Below are 23,565 nucleotides of genomic sequence, written 5' to 3'. Positions count from 1 at the left end.
ACTGTCAAGGTCCTCTGAGGCCCTCCCCTCCCGTTTCTGCATGCACACCCCACCTTACTTGTTACTGCGCCATAACGGCTGTCCTCCCTCCTCGTCAACTCTCGGCTGCTACCAATTCCCGCTGTCTCAACCCCATGCACACACAATACTCTTCCCTTCTGCCCGCGACCAGTAGCGATATCGCTACTGGTCCCTTCCTTTTCCACGCTGCTGCCCCCATGCAAATTTGCTCCTCGACTTTTTCTACTACCCGTCCATTTTTTTACTCAAATTAGCATGGCCTTTCCTTTTAATTTTAACTTTTTGGGGTACTTATGAAGCCACCGTTCTTATGGGCGCCGTTCAAAAAAAAACCTCAATTAGCTTCGAAAAGCACACCACATTTGTCAAACATATTGGCCAAAGCATTGCCGAGCACAACCGAAGTTTATTTGAAGCTGTTTACATGCAACAACCACCTAACTTTGCTCATTCGGATTTTCCCCACCATGTCTGCAAATTGAAGCGGCCCATTTATGGCCTGAAGCAATCCTCTCGCCAATGGTATACTTGCATTCACGAGTACCTTCTGAGTTGCGGTTGGCAACGGCTTTCTGTAGATTACAACATCTATATTTGGCAATGTTTTGAAGGCCTCGCTTTACTTGGCCTATTTGTCGATGATATCCCACTCACAGGCACCAATGAGCTTATGATTCTCCGTGCCATCGATTGTCTACAACACGAGTTCCCCATCACAGACAAAGGCCCCATGGAGTATTTCCTAGGAATAGAAGTCATTGAGGATCCACGTGGTAAGTGGACTACCCAAGTAAAGGAATAGCACGCATTCGAACCCCCACCAGGCAGAAAATTTCCCTTCGACTGCTCACGCTTTCCCAGCTTAAATATATTCAGGAATTACTTATATACTATGGAATGAACTCTAGTTCTTTTGAAGTCGCCCCTCTTCCACCCAAGCACAATTTAGCTCCTGCATATCATGCATATACAGAAGCCGATCACTCTTTTCTTCCCTCATTTCACTTTCTCTGTTTCTGCGGGCAAATACGCTACTTAATATCCTGCACATGCTTTGATCTATGTTACACAGGCCACATTCTCTCTCGCTCAATGGCTAAACCCTGTAAAGCTCATAAGTTAGCTGCTAAGTGCACACTACGCTATCTCAATACATACGATTTTGATCTTGTTACGCCGCTATCTATCTCTGGCTATGTGGATGCCAATTGGGCTGGCGACGACCCATGCTGTTTCTCCACAGGTGGATGCATTTTTTTACTTGCAGGAGGCCCAATTTCATGGCAAACGAAGCATCAGGCTTCCATTGCTTGCTCCTCTACAGAAGCAGAATATGTTTCTGCTGCTCTGGCTGCTCGAGAAGCACTCTGGCTATCCGAACTACTCAAAGAATTCGTCCTACCATATGAAATATCCGACAAGCCCGTGTTGCTCTACTGCGACAACCAGTCAACAATTGCTTTGTCTACATCGCCCGGTTTTTCATCAAAACTCAAGCATGTTCGCATCATTTTTTATTTCCTGAAGGAGCTCATCGCCGACGGTTTTCTGCGCCTACGCTATGTACCCAGCACTGAGAATTGAGCCGATTTCTTCACAAAATCGGTGCCTGCTGCCAAGCAAATGGCTTCGTGCCGCGGATTGTCTCTCACACCTCATAGGCGAACTCCCTTTTGAAGGGGGGATTTCAGTTTCTCATTTCAGTTTCTCCCGCAATAGGGCATTCACCCTTAAGGGGGATGTTAGAAAAATAACATCCCTCAATCCCACCAACCTCACCTTCCCTAAATTTATCAATCAAGCCCAAGTTTTGGCCCAAGCACTGATGGGGATTGCACCTCCTATATAAAGGCTCTTTCAGCCTCACACTAGTATGTTCATCTTTCCCTAGCAAGATCATGAGGAGCGAGCCAAGCTCGTATGGAGAGAACTGCTCATTGGAGGGAAGTGTAAGTCGAAGCCAAGATGGATTGTTAATCGACTTAGCAGATTGTGAAGATGCTCAAACGGAGGATCCAAGCATAGGAAAAAAGGTGTGTATGGATGATGATTCTTCAAAGTTCTATGATGCCTATAAATTTTTCACAGATGATGCTTGCATGGAGGATGCTCCTATGCGAGAGGATATTCCAACCTTACCATGTCTTTATGATGGAGATATGGAGGAAATTTTAGAGGCTAAAGTTATCTCAAGGGGAAAGGTCTATTATGCGACAATAGATTGCTCAAAGAATCTTCAAGATGACTTGAAAGCTAGAGGGGGTGAAGCTGCTAAGCCATAATTTCTACCAGGGACACTCTATATGGCAACTTTTTCTCAGTTTCTTATAGGTTATGCCAGTTATGGTTGGTATCTTGTGTTTTCTCTATTGATGCTTCTTTTATTGAGGGTATGGATACATGCCACCGGGCATGCTTATGCTTTATTGCCTGTGGGAAGAGAGATGTATTTGCCACTTACCAATGGGATGTGGATTATATCTTATGATTCTGGGCAAGCTTTCATTTATTGTGTGGAACATCAATGCTGTTGTTTATTGGCTATGAAGCTGGATCCAGATGAAACTCGAGATTCCAAGAAGCAGATTCAATATGCGGGATGTTATGACTCTCCTATGTTATGGAAGGTGGTTTTTCTCTTCTATCAACCTGGTACATATTCTATTGTCAGCCTATTGAGGGACCTTATTATGTTTGAAGACTTGGATGGCGAGTATCATGTTTTTGAATTATGGAAGCTTATTTACATGCCTTATGATGCTGGTGGAGACGACAGTGATGGTGTTTTACGCAAGAATGTTTTTTCTCCACATGATCTTTGGGGAACATATTGAAATGCAGATCGAAGTATCAAGAGGAAGCAGTTGTTTTTTTTTGTAGCAGGTTTCTGGATAGGTTTTCTTTATTAGGTTTATGCCATGCGAGGAAGTTTTTTGTGGCTTTTGTGGTCAGCAAGGTTTTCATGGCTATCTTTCATTCGAGGTCTTTGTTCAAAAGAGCTACTCTCACATCTATTGGGAGAGAACTTGACGGCCATTCCGTGTGCAAGACAAGCTAGAGCATATTTGAGCTTGACAGAGCTTACAAAATCAAGCTTGTTGGTCAAGACATGTGCATGAATAGCTGGTGCATACTTGAGTTTGGCGGGGTTCACTAGAAGAGTTTCAATTTTCTGGATATGAGTCAGATATGATATGAAGATTTCAGATGTACAGTTTCCAGATAGTGAAGCTAGTTCATGGAGCAAAGAAACGATGATAGCAAACGGTTGGCACATGCTAGAGGATGTGCAGGTTCAGAGGGGGTGGATGTCGTGCCGCTTTGCGGGCACGGGTGGAAACTTGAGGATCAGAGAGTCATTAGACATTTTGACAAATTTTGTCTAAATTGTCATCACGTTTTTTTTCAGACAGGCGCTGCTGGAGTTAAATGGTGTGCTTAAACATGCTTTGACTGGTATGCATGCCAGATGATTGGATTTGATAGTACATTGATTGATAAGTATGTAACAAAGCGGTATTTGGCAGTGCTTTGACCGACATTTATGCCAAATGTGATGCACTTCAAAGAGCACAATAAGTGCTTAAGGAGCTTCTTATTCGGAATGTAGTCACTTGGAGTATATTGAGTACGTGAACTGCTTGGTAATGCCTTGGCCGATATGTACGCCAAATGTGGTGCCATTATGGAAGCATTCCAAAAGAAGTGCTCGTTAATGCTTTGGTCGGAAATTATACCAATTGTGGTGCACTTCAGAGGACTTGAGGATTTTATTTTCCAAAATGTTATCTCTTGGAGTACATTGATTGCAGTATTTAGCCCAGCATGGCAAGGATGCTTTTGTTTAATCATTGACAGACGGAAGCATGATGTACTTTGCGATGCTTGGTCGATGTGTAAGCCCATTGGGGTGGGGCACGGTTGAGCTTGACAATGCTTTGGTCAATATGTATGACAAATATGGTGTACTTCGGCAAGCACAAAAGTGCTTGAGCTGAGAGCGGCTTGGAGTACATTGATTGCGAGGTACGCCCAATATAGGAGTGGGAAGATAATTTGAGCTGTATATTTATGATGTTAAGCTTGTGGTCGATCAAATGGGGTGGGCAATGGCCACTCAATATCTTATGGACGGCCGCCCAAGTTGAGTAAGGGGAACCAAAAAAGCAAGCTAATAAAAGAAGAAGGGGACGAGCAGTTAAAGGATGGGCAATAAACGAGCAGCAGCTAGCGGGGGACCAGTAGCGACCTCGCTACTGGTCGCGGGAAGAAGAGGGGAGGGAGGAGGCATGCAGGAAAAAAGGGAGCATGTATGCACTGATCACGGGCAGTTGAAAGCAGCTAGACCCGGCTTGGGCGATAGCAGGTGCATGGGAATGGACCGAGAGGTGCATGCAGGCAGTAGTGGCAGTACCCGAGAGTTGAGGGAGAGGAAGGTCGCCAAGGTGGGCCGAGCATAGCCAGGCAGGTTGCTAGTTGGGGGTCCATCAATAGAGAACAGCATCGCCTTGGTCGGGAAGTAATTGGGAGAGCGAAGAGCTGGCATGGCGGGCTGTATTGGAGCCGCTAGAGGAGCATGCACGTGCAAGAGTGGGATGAAGCTGAAGACCAATGTGGCGCCATCTGAGGCCGCCAAAAGGGTTCCATGCAAGGGGGATAATCAGTAAAACAAGGCCGGCCGGGAGCATTACAGCCGCCCAAGTTAACTAAGGGGAAACAAAAAAGCAAAGCAAATAAAAGAAGGGGACGAGCAGTTAAAGGGTGGGCAATAAACGAGCAGCAGCGGGGGACCAGTAGCGAGGTTGCTACTGGTCGCGGGAAGAAGAGGGGAGAGAGGAGGCATGTAGGAAAAAAGGGAGCATGTATACACTGGTCACGGGCAGTTGAAAGCAGCCAGGATCCGGGTTGGGCGATAGCAGGTGCATGGGTTGCATGGGAATGGACCGAGAGGTGTATGCAGACAGTACTGGCAATACCCAAGAGTTGAGGGAGAGGAAGGTTGCCAAGGTGGGCCGAGCATAGCCAGGCAGGTTGCTAGTTGGGGGTCCATCGATAGAGAACAGCATCGTCTTGGTCGGGAAGTAATTGGGAGAGAGAAGAGTTGGCATGGCGGGCTGTATTGGAGCCGCTAGGGAAGGATGCACGTGCAAGAGTCGGATGAAGTTGAAGAGTAGTGTGGCGCCATCTGAGGCCGCCAGAAGGGTTCCATGCAAGGGGGATAATCAATAAAACAAGGCCGGTTGGGAGCATTAACACTAGGTTGGTAACCTAACAGGGCATAAAAGTGTCCTTTCAAGGTTTTGGAAAAAACCTCCAAAACCATAGTAGATCCACTCATTTTGTAAAATCCTTTCATGAGGTTAAATTTCAAGGCCTACTACACATGGAAAAAATAAGAAACTTGTAAAATTTCTCATCTTTTCGTCACACCAAGCCTCCAAAGTTGATGGACCAGTATATTTTCATCAAAATAGTCATTTCTTACGTTTTGTTGCATAAAAATAAGATTAGGGATTTTTGTAGGACTTCAGATAAATTCCCTAGTTAACTTCAATGGGTTGGTGATCAGAACATATGATTGCTTCTCACACACTATTTTTTGTTTTGCCAAAAGAAATAGGTACAAAAAAGTTGAATTTTTACCATTCTGCAAACCTATCATCAAAGTTTCTATAGCCACGCTCAATACAAATAATATATGCATGTTTTCTTAGTTCCATATTTTCCTTTAGGTTCATAAAGAACCATGAAGCATGTCAAAAGAATAATACATCTCTTACCAAGGGGAATCTTGGGGACAAAGATGAAGTGTTAAATATAGCAAACATGAAAAAACTGGGTTCAACATTATGAGTTATAGAATCCCATAAAAACTATTCAATATCTAGCCAAATTTGATCTTTATGACTAGATATGGTTACTACCTACAAAATACATGTAGTTGTCACAAAAAACTAACAATATTGAAAAAGCTATACTTGATATACTAGAATGTTTCGTTTTCTTCTATAATTGAAAAAATCAACCATCGTTGTCTACTATACAAAATAGGTTATTAGGTGCTCCAAAAATTGAGGAATATTAGCTTTATATTACATATGCGACATAGAAAATCAAAACTGCATTTGGATATCATGAAAGCCACCAAAAAAATCATAGAAGAGCTAAAATTGACTAAAAAATAGGATTGACAATTTTTGTAATTTGGTCATAACTTTACAACTTTAACATTTATTTCTCCCTAGAAGCATCAGGACATGTTGAGGACTACCAAAGATAGTTATCTAGCATTATAGACCTCATAAACATGAATTCTAGAGTGGTACCGTTGCAAAAAGTTGAAAAAAGCCAAAAACAGGACCCGTTTTTTCACACAGTTTAGGTTGTGAAATGCTGTGCAAGGACAAGGTTGAAGATGGAATTGATATTCCAAAAAAATATCGAGTTTTTTTCAGCTCATGAGACAACTTTCTAGATAGATAGCACCTCAAAATCCATTTTTAAACTCTTGACATAATTCAAGGAAAATGGTCACTTAACAGGACATAAAAGTGTTCCAGGACATAAAAGTGTCCCATCACCAACCTAGTGTTAAAGGTTACAAGGGAGCAAGAGGACAGGTTGCATCAAAAAACTGCGAGGCGGACTGCCCAATGGCTTCCTTGGCAGATCGGCAAGATCATGAGGAGCGAGCCAAGCCCGTATGGAGATCAGAGGGCAGCCAATAGAGAGCGAAACTGATGCTACCAATAGCATCACAAGAAGGGGCCTCCATATGATAGGAGGACCGCGAGGGCTACATAGCATAGCGTGGATTTCCAGGGCCGATATTAAAGGATAGTTCCAGAGAGTATCGCATGAAGGGAAGGGGAAGTTAAGAGGAGGAAGGGGTTCGAAGGTCAAAGGGTTGAGCTTGAAGAAGTTGTGTTCGGAGGGCAAAGGAGTTGGAAAAGACGAGCTTGGCAAGGGTGCTTCTTAGAAAGTCGAGCCTGGAAAAAGGGCTTCTTCGGCAAGTCGGACTTGGCAAAGGAGAAGCAAAGTGAGCTCGGATTTTCTCTCTGGAGAATTCTTGTCGAAGAGAGTTAAGGATTCAAGAATAAGTGAATTGTATAGGGAAATTTATGTTTGGCAAATTCACAAGGAACTTTGGACGCATTTCTATATAGCAAAAAAAAATAAATTACTAGGCAACTTACTAGATTGAATACACATATCTAGTAAAAGTGCAAACTAGTAATAATGAGAGTACTCCTATATGGTTGTAAGCATAATATTATAGCTATATGGGAGTTTAAAGTAACCATATAGCAATATTTCTTACTAGTTTGACTCGGATTCTCCTATATGGCTGTAGCCATAATATTATAGCTATATGGGAGTTTTAACTAACCATATAGTAAGAAATTCTTCTTTCATCTACATAGTTGTAACCACACAATGCTATCTATGTAGTTGTATTATAATAATCCACATGAATAATCAATTTAACATAACATATACAAAATAGCACATACTTTTTGACTAAAAGAGATAAAGATTAAATAGAAAACTAAAAATGATCACTTTCATATAGATGTCTCTCAAAAATTCTTACAAAGTCCATCATACAACCATTAGTCTTTATCATTAGCTACTTCTACATCCTTCAAAGAAAGAGAGACAATCTTTTCAAGTCTTACAATCATCATGCCTTCTAATAAAAGCCAAGCTACCAAATCTTCACACATAGTAGAAGAGCTAGTTTCACACGTTTTTCTACAAAAAAGGAGTTAGTTTTTTTAAAAGCCATGTAAGTAGGCTTCACAAATGGATACACTTCTTCCACTCTTCTAACCCCAAACCATTTCATCAGAATGGTTTCTTGATCTTCTCTAGTGAGTTTGCATGCCTACACAATAAAGAGTTAAATTAGAGAATATGGTTGCAATCTTTTCGAGAGTAAGCATAAGATATATTTGTAAGATTGAAAACAAACCTGCACTTCCAAGGTAGCCTTCTCATTAGAAACAAAAACATCTTTCTCAACATCCTAAAAAAGAGAGACAAGACACATTACTTTAGATTTATTACCATAGTATAAGTGTTTAGAGCCATCAACAAAAAACAAAACAGCTACCTTTGACTTTTGAATCCTCTTAGCTTTTGACCCTTCTTTTTTTTTTGAAGGAGTTCAGCAAGCTTAGTTGTAGCCTAAGACATAACCCAAGCTTACTTTAATGACATTTATTTAACAAGTTTACAATTAGCATTAGTTTAATAGTATAATTTGAATACCTTCCGTTTTCGAGTACTCTTTCTAGAATGCTCTTCATCGCACCCTTTAGATGCAATTTTTTTCAACTTTATTTAACTTATCCGATATCTACCAACACAAAAAACACAACTTGATATTTTTTACATCTCTAAAAATGTTACACAATGGGAAAAAAACATGAACAAAATCTCACCGGCTTCTCGATTGAAGTTTCATGAGACTTATCACCAGCAGACAAAGACATTGAATCCACATCTCCTAGTGCACTAGAAAAGATATTTTCTTTCATAAAATTTTGATACTCCTAAGCCAACATTTTCACATAAATAAATCATCATGTAGATATGAAATGAGAGAGAGCAAAAGAAGTAGCATGATCTTCATATACCTCATATACAGCCATATGATTTTCATCATTGTCCCAAGATATTTCTGGAATGTATACATCAGGTTCTTTCTAAATACATAAGACATACACAAAACTTTAAAAAATCTTAAAAGATCGGCATTACACTTGTATAAAGAATAGTATATATCAATTACCAGTGTGGATTTTGAGATGTCTTTATCGCCCTCTACCACATCTACAAAGTTCTCATCATAGCTTTGCTTGGAAGCATCCTCGTCCTAATAAAAATTACTCAATAAGAAACTTAATATCAAAACTCTTAAAAATCATTCTATACTATTACCTTTGATGATAATTCTGTCTCTTTCTCTACACCATCATTGTCAAGCTCTTGAACATCATGAGTATCCTTAAAAATGTAACATAACTCAAGAATAAGATAAACATCTACATAGCATATGATTTGAAAGCAAAATAAAAAGATAAATCAAAAACTTATACCATTATAGCGCCTTTGCGAGCCTTTTGTTTGGTCCACTTTCTTTTGGACGCCAATGACTTTATACACCAATTGTAAATGTCGGACTCTTTCCACAAATATTCCACACCATATACTTTCACTGGCTTTAGCTCACCCATCTTCTCTCGGATGATACTCAAAACCATATCTTTACCCTTGCTATTATGTCTCAAATCTGCAATTGGCCCTACCTTTGCAAACCACCCTCGCACCATCCCATAATTTGCACACAACACTCTATACTGACCATGATCCTCTTTTTTAAGAAATTCTCTACCATACAACTTAATGTGCTCTCTATGTTTAGAAGGAGGAGCTCTAAATACTTGATCATATATGATCGGATCATATGGAAGAGAACTAGTTGAGTTACCAACAACCCTTTTGTTACCCAAAGAGTGATGTTCCCTCCAAGCGTCGAGTAGTTTCACAGTCTCCTCATGAGGAAGTGAAACTAGTTGCTGAAAAATTGACTGTGGAAGATCCATGCGAGCCCTACAAGAGTAGTCGACATATGCAGATAAGATAGACTCCAAAAAGTTTCAATTTGTGCCACTTGAGATATAACTCGAACAATACAAAAAGTTAAGATGAAAATAAATCATAGAGAGAACAATGCTCAACCATATAATAAAATTCAAACCACAAAATCATTTAATTCTCTAATAGCAAAAGCCTTATGTGATCAAGTACTTTATGAATGTCTTTTTCTCATGTCCTTGGCTTATGGACATCTCCATAAAATAGGGATCCATCGATCACTTTCTCCAAGATTTCTAACTTTTTTACGTTTTAGTACAATCCAATCTTTGATTAAAAGAACACAAGAATCCCAATCTCTCCATGTGTTTTCCTCCTCATGAACTTTCCATATATGAGGATCACTTGCATTAGATTTCAAAATAGCAAGCTTTGTGATTTTGCTGTCACATTGTACACATCTTACAACAGCATGCTTGAATTGTATTGTACCATTATTTTCTAAACGGACTTTGACAATGTCATCATGCTCCAACCACAAGGGTACATTCCCACAATTGCCTTCCATTAGTAGCCTAGCCCTCTGCTTTAGGTCCTTAACTTCATATGCAATCAATCTTTGCTCCTCGGTAATGGCAATGGGATAAATTTATGAAGCAAAGAATAGATCCGCACACTATCCCAAGTAAATCGAAGCGGTGTGAAGAATGCTCATTCCAGTCATTGTATCTATGACTAGTTCCTCTGAATAATTGTCTCCTGTAATACATTGTTTGTAGTAAGTTGCACCAAAAAACATCATTGCTTTCCCATCAAGCTGCATAGAGAAGAAAGAGGTTATGCGAGCTTTCCAATGACCTCTCTCCTCAGACAAGGTGTCTAACGCGTCCACCTTTACAACTACATCATTGCCAATCTTGAAAAGTTCTCCTTTATAGAAGACTTTGTCATATGTTTGCACATCACCAAATGAAAAGCTTTCATCATCGATGTTCCAAAAGCTCCTTAAGTAGGTAACCTCCTCAGATGTTGGAACCCTATAATTACCCCTCCTCTTTGATATTGCAATACCCTTCATAAGAATGTTATCAGTACAAGATGCTCTCTTGCCATACTTTAAGATGTCGTTCCACAACGATCTTGCCTTTCCAATAGAAGTAACGTTGAATAGTCCATCAAGATGTGAAGAGCAGCACTCAATGGAGGCCCCGATTGCACAATCAGCTGCAGTAGTTTGACCCAATACACTATGCAATTGTTGTAGGACTCTATCACAAGGTAGCAGGGCATCTTTATCATGTTGGATTGCTTGGAATACTTTTGTGAAAAACATTCTCAGATAGAATTGTACAAAAGATGCTTCATCATTTATGCTATTTGTTTTGATAGCACTATACGCTTTCACTAAACGTTCGAACATATAGCACCAATATATGTCATGTAGTCCATGCCGCAAAATATCCTCAAGTAGTTCCCCACTTCCAGCTACATGCTCCAAGGGTGATGAGTTTGCTCCTGAGTATTCCTCCTTTCGGATTCTCCAAGATTGCATCAAGGATTTGATAACCTGAATGTCAGTAGCCGACATTCCATGTTCTCGACTGTAGCCATAAAAGCTATGTGCTATGTCCACCAACAAGATTCCTAAAGTTTGCATCTCATGCGGAATACCATCTACGACTCTTAGAATATATGGTAGACACCACTGCATAAACTTTTGATTCTCTTCCGCCTTGAAGGATTCATAATAGACACTTGGTGAGTTTGGCCACCGACCATAGCGAATAGATGCTGGTGCCAATTTTGTAACAGTCAAAGTGGCTTCATCAATATTTTTCTTCACTGAAGAATCTGCATTCTGGAATAAGTGTGCAATATACTTCTTGAAAACATTTAGAGACAAGGTGTGCATTACATCAAAAACCAAGTCAAGAGAGGGGTCAAATCCATATAAGTCAAAGAGTCTCCAAAGTATTGACTCCCCTGATAAACCAGCTTTCTTCCAAATCTCATCCTTCTCAGCAAAAGTACAACACCTCTTTGCCTCAGCTATGGCATGAACCATCTCGTTTGTTGTTCTTGCAACTGGTGGGTATCTGACTTGTAAGCGATTTTCATTGTAAATATACCTCCCTTCTAGTCCAGGCCTATCTCTTGCAAGTGATTCATGTGGCTTATCTCTCCTGCAGAACTCTTGTCCCCCATTTTTGAACAAGCCAATCTTGCATTGGGCCGGATGGTCTCCGGTAACCATCATAACCATAATTCGTATCTTACAGAATTTAGATTCCACCCTCGTATCATCAAAGATGTTTTCTAGTGGATACTCATATAATACATCCACTCCATCAATATACAGTGATTCCAACTCATCCACTAATGGTTTCAGAAATGATCCGAAGACATCGCCGGAAGACTTAATAATCTTTTTGCAGCTTTGTGGAATAAACAAGACTGGCATGATATCCATAGAGTTTTGTTTTCCAGCATTGAGCACCATAATCTCCACAACCCCACAACTTTTTTGTGTGGTTCTTGAAGTTTGAAACCCGTCCCAATGCAACAAGAGAGCTATATTTCTAGGGTCACCCTGATTATGCACACCAACAATCAGAGTAAGTAAGGACATTCAGTGTATATTTTGCTAAGAAAAAGAGGAAGATAGACATCATTACCTTGCACAACCTTTTCTCACATTCGATTTCTTCCTTGCATTCGGAGCAGATAAAAGTGTACACTGCTCGATCAGCATCCCATGCATCTTCAAGTTTTTGAGAGCGTTTGTCAAAGGGAAAAGTCGTGTAAGACTTCTTACATCCAGGTGTAGAGCAAACAACTGGCAGCTCATATGTTGACAATGGGTCCCAAAAGTTCTTCACTCCTTGTAATTTTGTTCCATCCCAAAATTCCTTTATATGCCTTCCCGTAGAAAATGCATCTCCCTTACACCATTGATTTTTATGGCGCCACAAACTCAATAGCTCATGAAAAAAGGTTCTACTCCTTGTAAGAAGCTTCAGTTGAGGTCCTATTGGAATATAATCAAAAGCAAGCATTGACTTTCTTGGCTTTGTGCATACTCTGCACTTTTCACAGCAAGTAATACAGTCACGTTTAAGCTTTTTGGAGTTTGAAGCACCTGAACAGGCACACCTTAGAACCTCTCCTACAAAGTTGTCCTCTATACTTGGGTATAGAAGTTCGGGTGCGTGCTTTGCTCCATTACTTCCTGTACAAATACGATAACGAGAGGCAGTCACCATCCCCAAACCTTTCAACATTGTTTGTAATTGATCCCAGCACGCGGGTACTTGTACCCCTCCAAGCTCACCTTCCCATGTCTTTGGCAACTGAACCAACAATTTAGCTAGGCTTCTTTTCGAAGAGTAGTTCTTTACCCTAGCTCCACCAAGGTCACCAAACAGAAGACGTAGCATTTGATCTTGAACACCTATCGGCATTTTATGTTCATCCCATAAACTTTGAAGTTCTACTATTCTCTCTATTAGTTCAAAGAGAACAATAGATGTCCCTTCCTCATTTTCCTCCCTGCTATCTTGCACGCTAGCATTAGCCTGTAAATGGTCATCACCATCTGCATGATGGTCACCGCCATTTGAATCTTCCATTTTCTCTTCCTCCACGTTGAGACCTTCACTCAAGGAAGGTGCTACATGTGGCACATCTAAACCAAAATGGAGCTTCAAGCTCCCAAATCTCTTTGAAAGAATTTGGTGTCGATAAAGGGTTGAAGTATGCACAAACCGCCCGCCATAGAAATAGAAAGAACAGTTGCAGAAAGCCTTCCTTCCATCACTATTGGACTCTTCAGTTCTTTCTACATGTTGATCTTCTGTTCGTTCTGTGATGTTATGTGTGACATCCAAATCAATGTCACTTTGTACCTTTCTACGCTTGGTCACAGAAGGATATAGCTTTCCTAATGAGTCTTGATTTTGATGAAAATAAAAGGTCCGTTTTGACACCAAGTCCCAACCGTTAATAGAGTGTGAACACTTATAATTACACGCGCACTTCCAAGAAGTTATTGTGCCCATGACTGCAGACCAAATATAAATATACGTGTGAACTTTTGTACAAATCAAAGAACGTACAACATAAACACCTTTAAATGAGTACATTAGTGATCAAATATTATTAAGAGATGCTGAAATAGTCATCCATTTTGCAAGAAGAGTACATAGTAAACTTAATAAGGTGGTTGTGCAGTGGGATATGGTGGAGGTAGTCGATACAAAATAATTTTTCTTCTAGGAATAATATGTCCTATCACTTTCGCTCTGTCCATCAAGGTGACCATAGACATGGTCTCCTCGTTTGAGCGGTATACTACCTTGTAGCGGTCAACAAGTCCTAGCTTCCTCTTGAGAGTCAAAAGCTTTACATTTACATCCCATGCCATTACATCGTCAATGAAAATGGTTAAAACATTCCATTTTCTCCCAGACCTTCCAAACAATAGATATTGGTCTTCTGGCCAAGCACTATCCTGCCCAAACTCATGAAATAAGATTTGTGACTGCAAGTCTACAAATTCTCTGCGTTTCTCTATAGGATATTCTCGCACTTCACTTATACTTTCACTATCAATGTCATCACATAGTGTTTGCTCATTTTGACCAGCCATCTGTAGTGGATACCACAAGCAACACTGGCTAGTCAGAGTGACACCCCTTTCAACTTGAAAGCTTAATCTTACCCCTCTCAATTTACAATTCGCATTGAATAATTCACATCAAGCTATATTCTCAAGACCTAATGTAAGCTAAATACAGCTAGACATGAATACTACTACAAACCTACAAAGCAGAGGCTTAAAATAATCAAAGAAGTACAATGTAAAATGAATATATTTTTGTAGCAAATACAACTCTTTAGGGTCGTTAGGGAAGACCCTTTAGGGTCTCGCACTACAAACAAGAGTACAAACAAAGACTCTAGAGTGCAATGCTAAATTGAATTGATAAATTTATACCATTCCCAACTATGGCACCAACCACCATTTCCAAATGAACTTTCAATACCAATAGCATTTACATTCCAATTCTAATTTCAATACCAGCATCATTTACATTCCCTCATACAATCGTAAATGCAAATAAAAGGTGCACACTTTGTAGAATATTGTGATAAAGGCTTCATTTTTTTGACATAAAAACCGACATGATTCGATGCTTGAAATTACCAATTTGTGCCATTCCTCTGTTTGGCTAAGAAATGTATTTTCTTTGGTGGAAATTTACAAAGCTCGAAAAAAACCTAGGTTTAGTGTAATCCCACCTACCAATTTTGAGATTTACCTCTAAATTTTATATTTGAAAGTGAGAAAACCTACAAAATTTGGAAAAATTTACTGTAATTTGGTATAAAAACCTTCAAATTGTGTTGTTTCACATATGTAGGTTTGGCAAGTTTTTGAAAAAATGTTTTTTTCGAGCACTGGTAAAAAATTGGAAATAAATACCTGGCTGGTAATGGAAACTTGTTAAGGCGGCACTGATCCAGAGACGATGCTTAGCTTCCAATTCGGTCCGCCACCAATTGCGCCGCACAACTAACCGAAGACGCGCACGTCCGAAGGCTTGCAAGAGGAATTCGTTCAGCTAGCTGCTACAAAAGGCGGTCATAGCTGATGTTTTAGGGCGGCAAACCACCGTATAACTCTTTGCAACTTCGCGCGGACAAGCTGACGAGCTGTACGGCCTTCTTTGATTTGATGTCGCAGGAATAACCTCCTACAGACGATTTATATTGCAGTCGAATGCAGTATCCAGCTAATTAGCTAGCAAGAGCTTACAGCAGGTGGGCACGCAGCTTTATATTATGCAGCTCATATGATCATGAGTCGGGCCCTGTGCAGCGGCGCGCAGCTGGCTTTTGGACGCTCAGCTGCTGCTGGCAGAGGGCGCTCTTAGCAGATGTTTCAAAGAAGCGAACCACTATACTCTTTGCAGCTTCGCACAGACCACCTGACGATTACGGCCTTCTTTGATTTGACGTTGCGGGAATAACCTTGTAGAGAGGACATTCTCCTCACACCAGAGGCACATTGATCAACCAAGCGACAGAGCTAGGATTAAGATCCAGACGCCCACGACTGGCAGAGGACTACACAGCATCAAGGGAGGCCGCATCAAAGAATCAAGATCACTATGGCTCGACATGCACGACGCCCGATCATACTATTGACCATGGAGGAGGTTGATGAGATATCTGAGTGAAATATTTGAGCTTTGGGAGTGCTATCATGTCGGCAAGCATCTGAAGTACTGTCCAGCTTGATGATCTATGAAATATTACCACGGTTTGAAAGATCTTTGATACTCCTTTCTGGGTCTGTCCGGCTTGCTGCTACGCGGGCATACTACGCGGAATGAAAATGGTGTGAATCTTGAGAATTAGGCATGGGACCTGTTGTATATCATTTCCATGAACATTGAAGGATGGTCGAGGGCACAGGGTTGTTGAATCTCCATGTGCTATACTTGGAGCGGCATAATGCTGGTCATAACTAGTTGCACTTGCAGAAACAAGCTGAGTAAGGTAGTTGAAGTTGGACATACTATTCATCTAGCCACTGGGTCTTGTTGCACACAAAGCTGCTATGATTGCTACACGGGGAAGGCACAGAGGCTTCACTGCAAAAGAAAGTCGATGCCAATATGCCGATGAGGCAAACAGTGACATTGTCGACCTTCTATTGCTAGAATGAATAGGGAGGAGCTTTGGCCTAGAGACTCTATGCTACTGAAGAATGCGCTCACCATGTCAACGAGGTAGTCTTTTCTTCATGGCTCTTTGCTTTCATGTGAATAGGTATAAGGTGCCAGTACAATAGCTAGTTGGGCACATGCAGCAATTAATGCATTCCAAGAGGTGACATTCCGGACAGGAAGCTCTCCAAGCACTTTTTGTGCTTTCTCAAGCGCACCACATTAAGCATACATGTCGACCAAGACGGTGCAAGGCACGACATCTTTTATCTTGCAAAGAGCCACATGCCTTCAAGATGCATGCGTAGGTGATTGCATCGAAACATAGGCCCTCGCTTCGCATCTGTTGACATTGTGAACAGAACACCTGATAGGGAGCATGATAGATTTGAAAGTCGTCAACGCCTGTGATCGATGTGTAATTAAAAAATCTTGCAACATGTGATGCTTGTGTAGGTGATTGCATCTATGCATGCATCGGTGATTGCAACATGAGAGAGGCCCTCACCTTGCATCTAAATTTTGACTGCAACGATTAGAAAAGCGCGACAGAGCCACATGCCTTCTAGATGCCTGTGCGTAGGTGATTGCAGCTGGAGAGAGGCCCTCACTTTGCATCTGGATTTTGACTTCCAGGCCATAGCAGCTAATTAATCTCTTAATAAGTTGCTTAAGCGTAGGGTAAATGCACACTATTTTGGAGCACATAAGAAAAGCATAGAAAGAGAAGGGTAATCTGTAGACCCACATCCAGCAATGCTTGTTACTTCCTTTAGTACTAGCTAGAAAAAAGTCACAGCCTCTTGTAGCAATTACTCCTGTGAATATGTGTGTGGAAATTATAACGTGCTGTGATGATGGCTTTGGTTGAAAGGAGGAGCGTCAAAAAGATGTTACTCGCTTTATAGCCTTCTCTCTCTCTCTCTCTCTCTCTCTCTCTCTCTCTCTCTCTCTCTCTCTCTCTCTCTCTCTCTCTCTCTCTCTCTCAAACAGTGGCCAGAGACAAACCTGCAAACAAAGCTCCGAGCTAACAAAGTAATGAAGCTTTTGAATAATGCTTAGATCTTAATTTGAGCGTGACACAAAAAAGAACTAATGGTTTAGTCCCCACATTTTTAAAGAGTAGCCACGTGGGTTAATGAGAGCGCAGTGCTGTGATTTTACGTTGTACGCTAACAAAGTAATGAATCTTTTGAATAATGCTCTAGATCTTAATTTGAGCGTGACACAAAAATGAACTAATGGTTTAGTCCCCACATTTGTAGACGAGGTCTAGATGAGTAGCTTGAAGTTTGCATGTACAATGGAGACTTGAGGTAGATCTACTTGTGCATCACATTGATGGAAAGAACCTCTAAAATATAATGTGGATGTGTGGAATAGCATGTCGAAAAGTGAAAGGATTTTTCAATGAACAAGAGAAACCTCATGAGCCACAATAACATCACAAACAGCTTATTAAGGAGCCACAAACACAACACTAAGGTTGCTAGACCCAATAAAAAGGTGAAGTTGACCACATGCTATCGAAGTGTCTATTTGGTCAATAGAGAGTATCATCACAAGCTAGCAAGATGGAACAAATCATACCCATATGGAGAAACCTCTTTCTCATTGTAGAAAATATTTAGTTAAATTCATCAGCGTCCTTGTGATCGTTTATGTACTCTCTCTTTCACCCTCAGTTTGATATAGAACAGAGCTTGTTACGCTTACCATACTAATGTGTTGAAGCCTATGTACTTCTTGTGATAAAAGAAGGGATAAAGTTTGCAAAGTGTAACTCCAAATATTAGTAAGGATGTCTGGTATCTTGCATTTAGTAAATGAATAAAATGCTTTTGTGAATCCCTAACAAAGGGTTCAAATAACTAGCAATGACATTCGAATAGAAAACATGACAGTTCATGTTTTTGTAATAGAAAAAATCAGCACTTGATAAGATCTTCTAGAGTCATAGCATTAAAATAATCCAATGTTTTTTTGCATGAATTATTTAAGATATGTACTTGAAAAGGTGCAAATTATCTTGATGTTTTCTTTATGATTAATGGTGGTTTTTTTGTGTGTTTAGATAGTTTAACGTGTCAAATAAGAGTTACCTTGCAGGGACCCTTTTGAAAATGAAACCTAAATCGGTGTTCTAGTAACAATTTGGTGTTATTCAAAGGGTATGAGTATTCAAAGTAAGCCAATAAAAGCTCAAAGCTCATGTCATAATAATCAATATCTAATTCTCCTAAATGATTTTCTCATATTAAACTGATCATTTAATGTGGGGAAGGCCAGGGGAGAAAAAGCTAGAATATTGGTTAAGCTAGCAGACCGGCCACAGTAGGGATCCAAAGGAGGGAAAATAGGGATCCAAAGGGGGGGCCATCTGCAAAAGAGCCATGTGCAACAATGGGCTGAAAAGACCCTAAGGTTCAGCCCATTAAGACTTCCAAAATGCTAAGGTTCCAAAATTCAAAGGTTGTGTCCAAAGGTCAACCCTAGGGAAAATTGGATGCTTTGTGTGTGTCCTAAAAGTCTTTGCACATCCCTACATGGGAGGGGGCGAGCCCTAAAGGTAGGGGATGAGAGAGAAAGCCACACACACACACACACAGGCTCCCTTTACACAAAGGGAATCAGGGACACATGTCAGCTCCCTAGGCCAGATGCCCACAAGGTGTGCCCAATTTCTATTGGATGACCCTTGAAGTGGACCAATGAGAATTAAGCTAGAGTAAATCTAGTTTAATTAATTTAAAAACATTTAATAAAAGAAACCAATGAGAATTAAGTCTCCTATAAGACTATTGGGCAGTCTCCCAAGGGGTCCAATGAGCATTCAGGAGCCCCATGGCTTGCCTGATTCCTATTGGCCAGGAGGCAAAGGGGTCCAATGAGAGTTTAGTTTAATTATTTAATTACCTAAAGCTCTCACAAAAGGGGAAAGGAGGACACATGTCAGAAGGCTATCACTTATGCTGCTTAATTGTAATTGGCTTGACTTGGGGAGGGCCAATGAAGCTTCAGCAAGAGCAATTAGCAAGAGGGCTCGCCCAAGAGAGAGAGAGAGGGGGCTGATTTTTGCAAGGCATTATCACACACACACACTCACACAAGCTCATGTGTGAAGAAAGAGAAGACTATCTCTTCCCAAGCTTTAATGGAGAACTCATCACCTACTCCAAGCTTGTGAGATAGAAGCCTACATCAACACTCTCTTGGCATGTGGATGCAAATCCAACCAAGAGCCAAGCTTCAATGCATGCTCATCTCCTCTACCAAGCTAATTACTAAGCTAAGCTATGCTACATATGAGCGATTATGTGAGGAGACGTACATCTTTCTCGTAAGATACTTCTTCTTCCTCTCAATCTACTCTCATACCCTGCTAGCTCTCACCATCTTTGAAGGTGTGTGAGGTCTTGGGTCTGAAACGGGGATAATTCAAGTTGTGTTTGTTAAGTGTTTTGCTTAGTGCATGAAGTTTCCATCCTCATTGCACTAGCTAGTCTTGAAGGAACACAAAGAATTGTATTGTACAATGTCTCTCTTGATGGGAGAAACCATAATACAAAGCCTTTTGGAGGGGGGACCGGCTCCATGAAAATCCGGTCCTCAACTGTTGTCAATAGCTTAATTTCTCTCTCTTTTGAAAGTATTGTCGATGCTATCTAACTAGGTGTTATGCTTTTTGTTGCTCTCTCCACCCAAGCACTCTTGTAATTCTTATTAGGAATCTATTCTAATGAAATGCCCACTATGTTCATGCTAATTTCCGCTACACATAAGTTATTAGGCCATTAAATGTTACAGCTCAACTCTCATTTTTAAAAATGGGACTTGAATAAGTCCCAAAATTCCTAAATTGGTGTTATCAACTAAGCTTGTTGAAAACTTTGAAGAAATCTAGGTTTTAAAAATACCTCCACATTGATATTTTGACCTTGTATTCTAGCATAATCTGGAAGATGTAAATGTTTTGATTTAATAAATTTATAACTTGATGCTAGTGGCCCAAGCTTGTGAAGAAGTTAATGAGACTTTTGAATAATCAACACAACGTGGACTGTACTTGTAGGGTATCCAACTTACATTTGAATTGGATGTTTTTTTCGTATAGATTGTGATCTAGTTTGTGTTAAGAATTGTATCATTAATATTATTTGGATGAATATAACATAAATTATTCAAAAAATTTACAATAATCTCCATCATTCTGTAATATCTTTTCCTCTCTAAGGACAATGTGTGCAGTTGTGGTACTTGCATATCAATGATAGAGTGTGTGAGATGTAAAATGTTTTGATCCCTTTCCTTTTATAGCTTCGTCTACAACTATGAGAATTTATTTTGTTTTCTTATTTGTATTAGTAACAAATATATCAATTAAGAAACTTATTGATATCGAACGAGTAACCATGATATTTCTCAATAATTAGTTGTTTAACTATGCTTAATGAATTTTTACTAAAATGAAATTAGGGGCAGACAAACTTACTACAATTACTTGATCCATTGTAAGTGATAAATAACTAAATGAAACACCCTTTTCTATATAGGAGTTTATAAACTACCAGATGAGGATGCCAAAGAGCTGGCTACTATATAGGAGTTCATAACTTACTAGATGAACTTACTAGATAAGGACGTCCAAGAATAGGTTTCTATATAGGAGTTTATGACTTACTATATGAACTTACTAGATCAACATGTCCAAGAGCAACTTACTATATAGGAGTTTGTGATTTGCTAGATGAATTAGAAAATTGCTAGCTTCGTTGCTAGATTAAATGTGAAAACTCCTACTTGTAACTAGGAATTATTGAGCATGTACTCTAACTTGCTATCTAGAAACACGTCCAAAGCTCCTTGTGAAAGAGATTGCTTTCACCGGGTTGGGGATTTCTAGTTAAGGATTTGCAAATCAAAAGGCATACCATCGATGGCGTATGCAACTCGTTTGTAACAGGGTTATGAGAGATCAAAATTAGAAGTAATTATTGGTTGCCGGCATCAAAATCTTGTCGGTATTGAGTCTCAATTTTATCTTATCTATTAATTGTGCTGCGAGTTTTGATTATCTACAACGATTTCTCTCCAATCTGCAAATCTATTCACTTACTACCATTAAACTATCACTATTTGCACTCATTTCTCTCGCTTCGAGCCTGCGCTGATTTCTGTCTACAGACAGAAGCCCCGCGCTTTCCCGCGATAGTTGTGTCAGTTCAGTTTTCATTAGCAAATTCATACTGTCTTCCTTAGATCAGTCTCTCTCTATTTATTAATTGATTATTTAATTGCTCAAGTGTGTTAAGGTTTTCACAGAGCCAGTGGATTGGAAAGCAAGGGAGAGCGAGCTTCTGCAAGCCGGAGCCGGGCGTCGTCCAGAAGCCGCCAAAGGGACCAGTGCAAGCTGGGGATGGCCAAGAGCCTCAGCAGTTGTGGGGTTGCATGGTAAAGCAAGGCCGCCATGGCCAACTGATCAAGGAAGTAAGAGGCAGGCGAGGCTGGCCAGAGACAACAAAAAAAAAGCGTGCCAAAGGACTGTAGGAGGCCGCTTGGGAGGACTGCATGAGCATGGCCCGTGGGTTGAAGCCGTGAGAGTTGCGGCCCATTGAGCACAACGGGGGGCTTCTCGAGGGAATCAGAGCATGAGAAAGGCTGCATGCAGGTGGAAGCCAGGCCGAACTGGACGGAGCTGGCCGTGAGCCAATTGCAAGGCCGAGCATTGAGGTAGCAAGTTCAAGGAGCTGCCAGGAGGGCACCAGAAGAAGCTATCTGGAGGGTGGCCATCAATAAGGGCGCAATCTGAGACTAGCTGTAGAAAGGCCAGCACAGGCCTGGGAGGACTGCATGATCATGGCCCGTGTGTTGAAGCCGTGAGGGCTGGGCCAGAAAGAGGCAACGGGGGGGTTATTGGAGCCGACTAACAGAGGGGGCTTCCCTTAAGTGGGTGCGCCATATGCAGGGGTTGAGGCCACTGAGGCTGAGAAGGACCAGTTGGGTGGCGGAGGTTGCTACAGAAAGGTGACGCCTGCATGCATGAGGGTTATTGAGAGGAAGGAATAGCCGCCAGAGCAAACAGTTGAAGGGCACAGGCTTGGAGTGCAGTAAAAACGAGCCAAGGGGTGGGTTACAAGGGTCCACAGTTGGGCAACCAGTGGGTGGTCAGTAGCGGGATGCTATATACAGAACAAGGGGTCAGTTGAAGCTGAGTAGGGCTGGTCCGAACAGAGGGGGCGGCCAATATACAGGGATTGGCTCCACATGAGGAAAGAAGGCGACGCCTTGAGTAGTGTGACGGCTGCAAGCCTTGATCAAGGAGGTTTTGGAGAGGACGTTGTCAGACGTGCCCGGCACCTGATTCAGAGGGCGTCATGTGCAGTTTGACAGAGATGATCGAGAGCTTCAAGTGAAGGAGCTTTGGAAGAAGGGCTGAGAGCAAAGGAGCGCCAGCCGAAGCCTTTGAACGAGAAGAAGTGGCCGCCATTGTGGAGGTTTTCAAGACAAGCGAAGCAAGGAAGGTTGCCAACGAGGGAAGCCGGCTACAGAAGCGAGCAAGGGAGAGGCCGCCAAGACGCGTCATATGATGAAGAATGTGAAGATCGCCGACACCACCATTGTACTAGTTTTGTTGTTACGAAGCATATTGGGTTTTTTTGTGTTCGGACTCCATCAATCTCGTCCATCTTGTCTCGTGTCCAGAATCCGTGGTAGCGACGGCTCCGTATTGTGTGTGTGTGCAGAGAGAGAGAGAGAGAGAGAGAGAGAGAGAGTGCGAGAGATATGGTGCGTTGAGTGTGCGAGTGACTACAAATAGTGGGGTTGTGCGCATCATTGGGCGCGGGGGTGTGTGTCTGGGTGTGTGTGCTCAAGTCCCATCATCATTTGGTGGGGTTCATCATCTGTAGTGGTCAACCTCGAGTGAGTGCAGAGCTGTATAGAGGTTAGTCGTTTGTGTCTGGGTGTTGGTGCACCAAGTCCTATCATCTTTTGGCGATCATGTTGGGGAGCGGGTTGTAAGCTCCCAGAAAAAGTCTTCAAGAGCAACAGAACGAGGGTTTTGTTGGCGGTGTATCAGAGGTTCAAATAGCGAAGGTTTCCAGATTCAAATTGTGAAAGGCCAAGATGGGTATGCTGTGTCAGCCCCCTTTGTTTACAGGTAGCGAAGATGCTGAAGATTGGCTTGCAGCATACGAATGGAAGCTGG

At 41.3% G+C, this 23,565-nt stretch overlaps 1 pseudogene; it reads right to left on the bottom strand.

Annotated features, from left to right (window-relative positions):
• Nucleotides 1-7,729: 7,729 nt before the first annotated feature.
• On the bottom strand, nucleotides 7,730-12,124 carry LOC147417531 (uncharacterized; annotated as a pseudogene).
• Nucleotides 12,125-23,565: the final 11,441 nt, after the last annotated feature.

The sequence above is a fragment of the Adiantum capillus-veneris genome, chromosome 30 (assembly GCF_014529385.1).
Source record: "Adiantum capillus-veneris isolate H3 chromosome 30, ASM1452938v2, whole genome shotgun sequence".
In the NCBI taxonomy this organism is placed as follows: Eukaryota; Viridiplantae; Streptophyta; class Polypodiopsida; order Polypodiales; family Pteridaceae; genus Adiantum; species Adiantum capillus-veneris.
The sequence above is the reverse complement of the archived record's forward strand: the minus strand, read 5'-3'. Positions and strand labels throughout refer to the sequence as shown.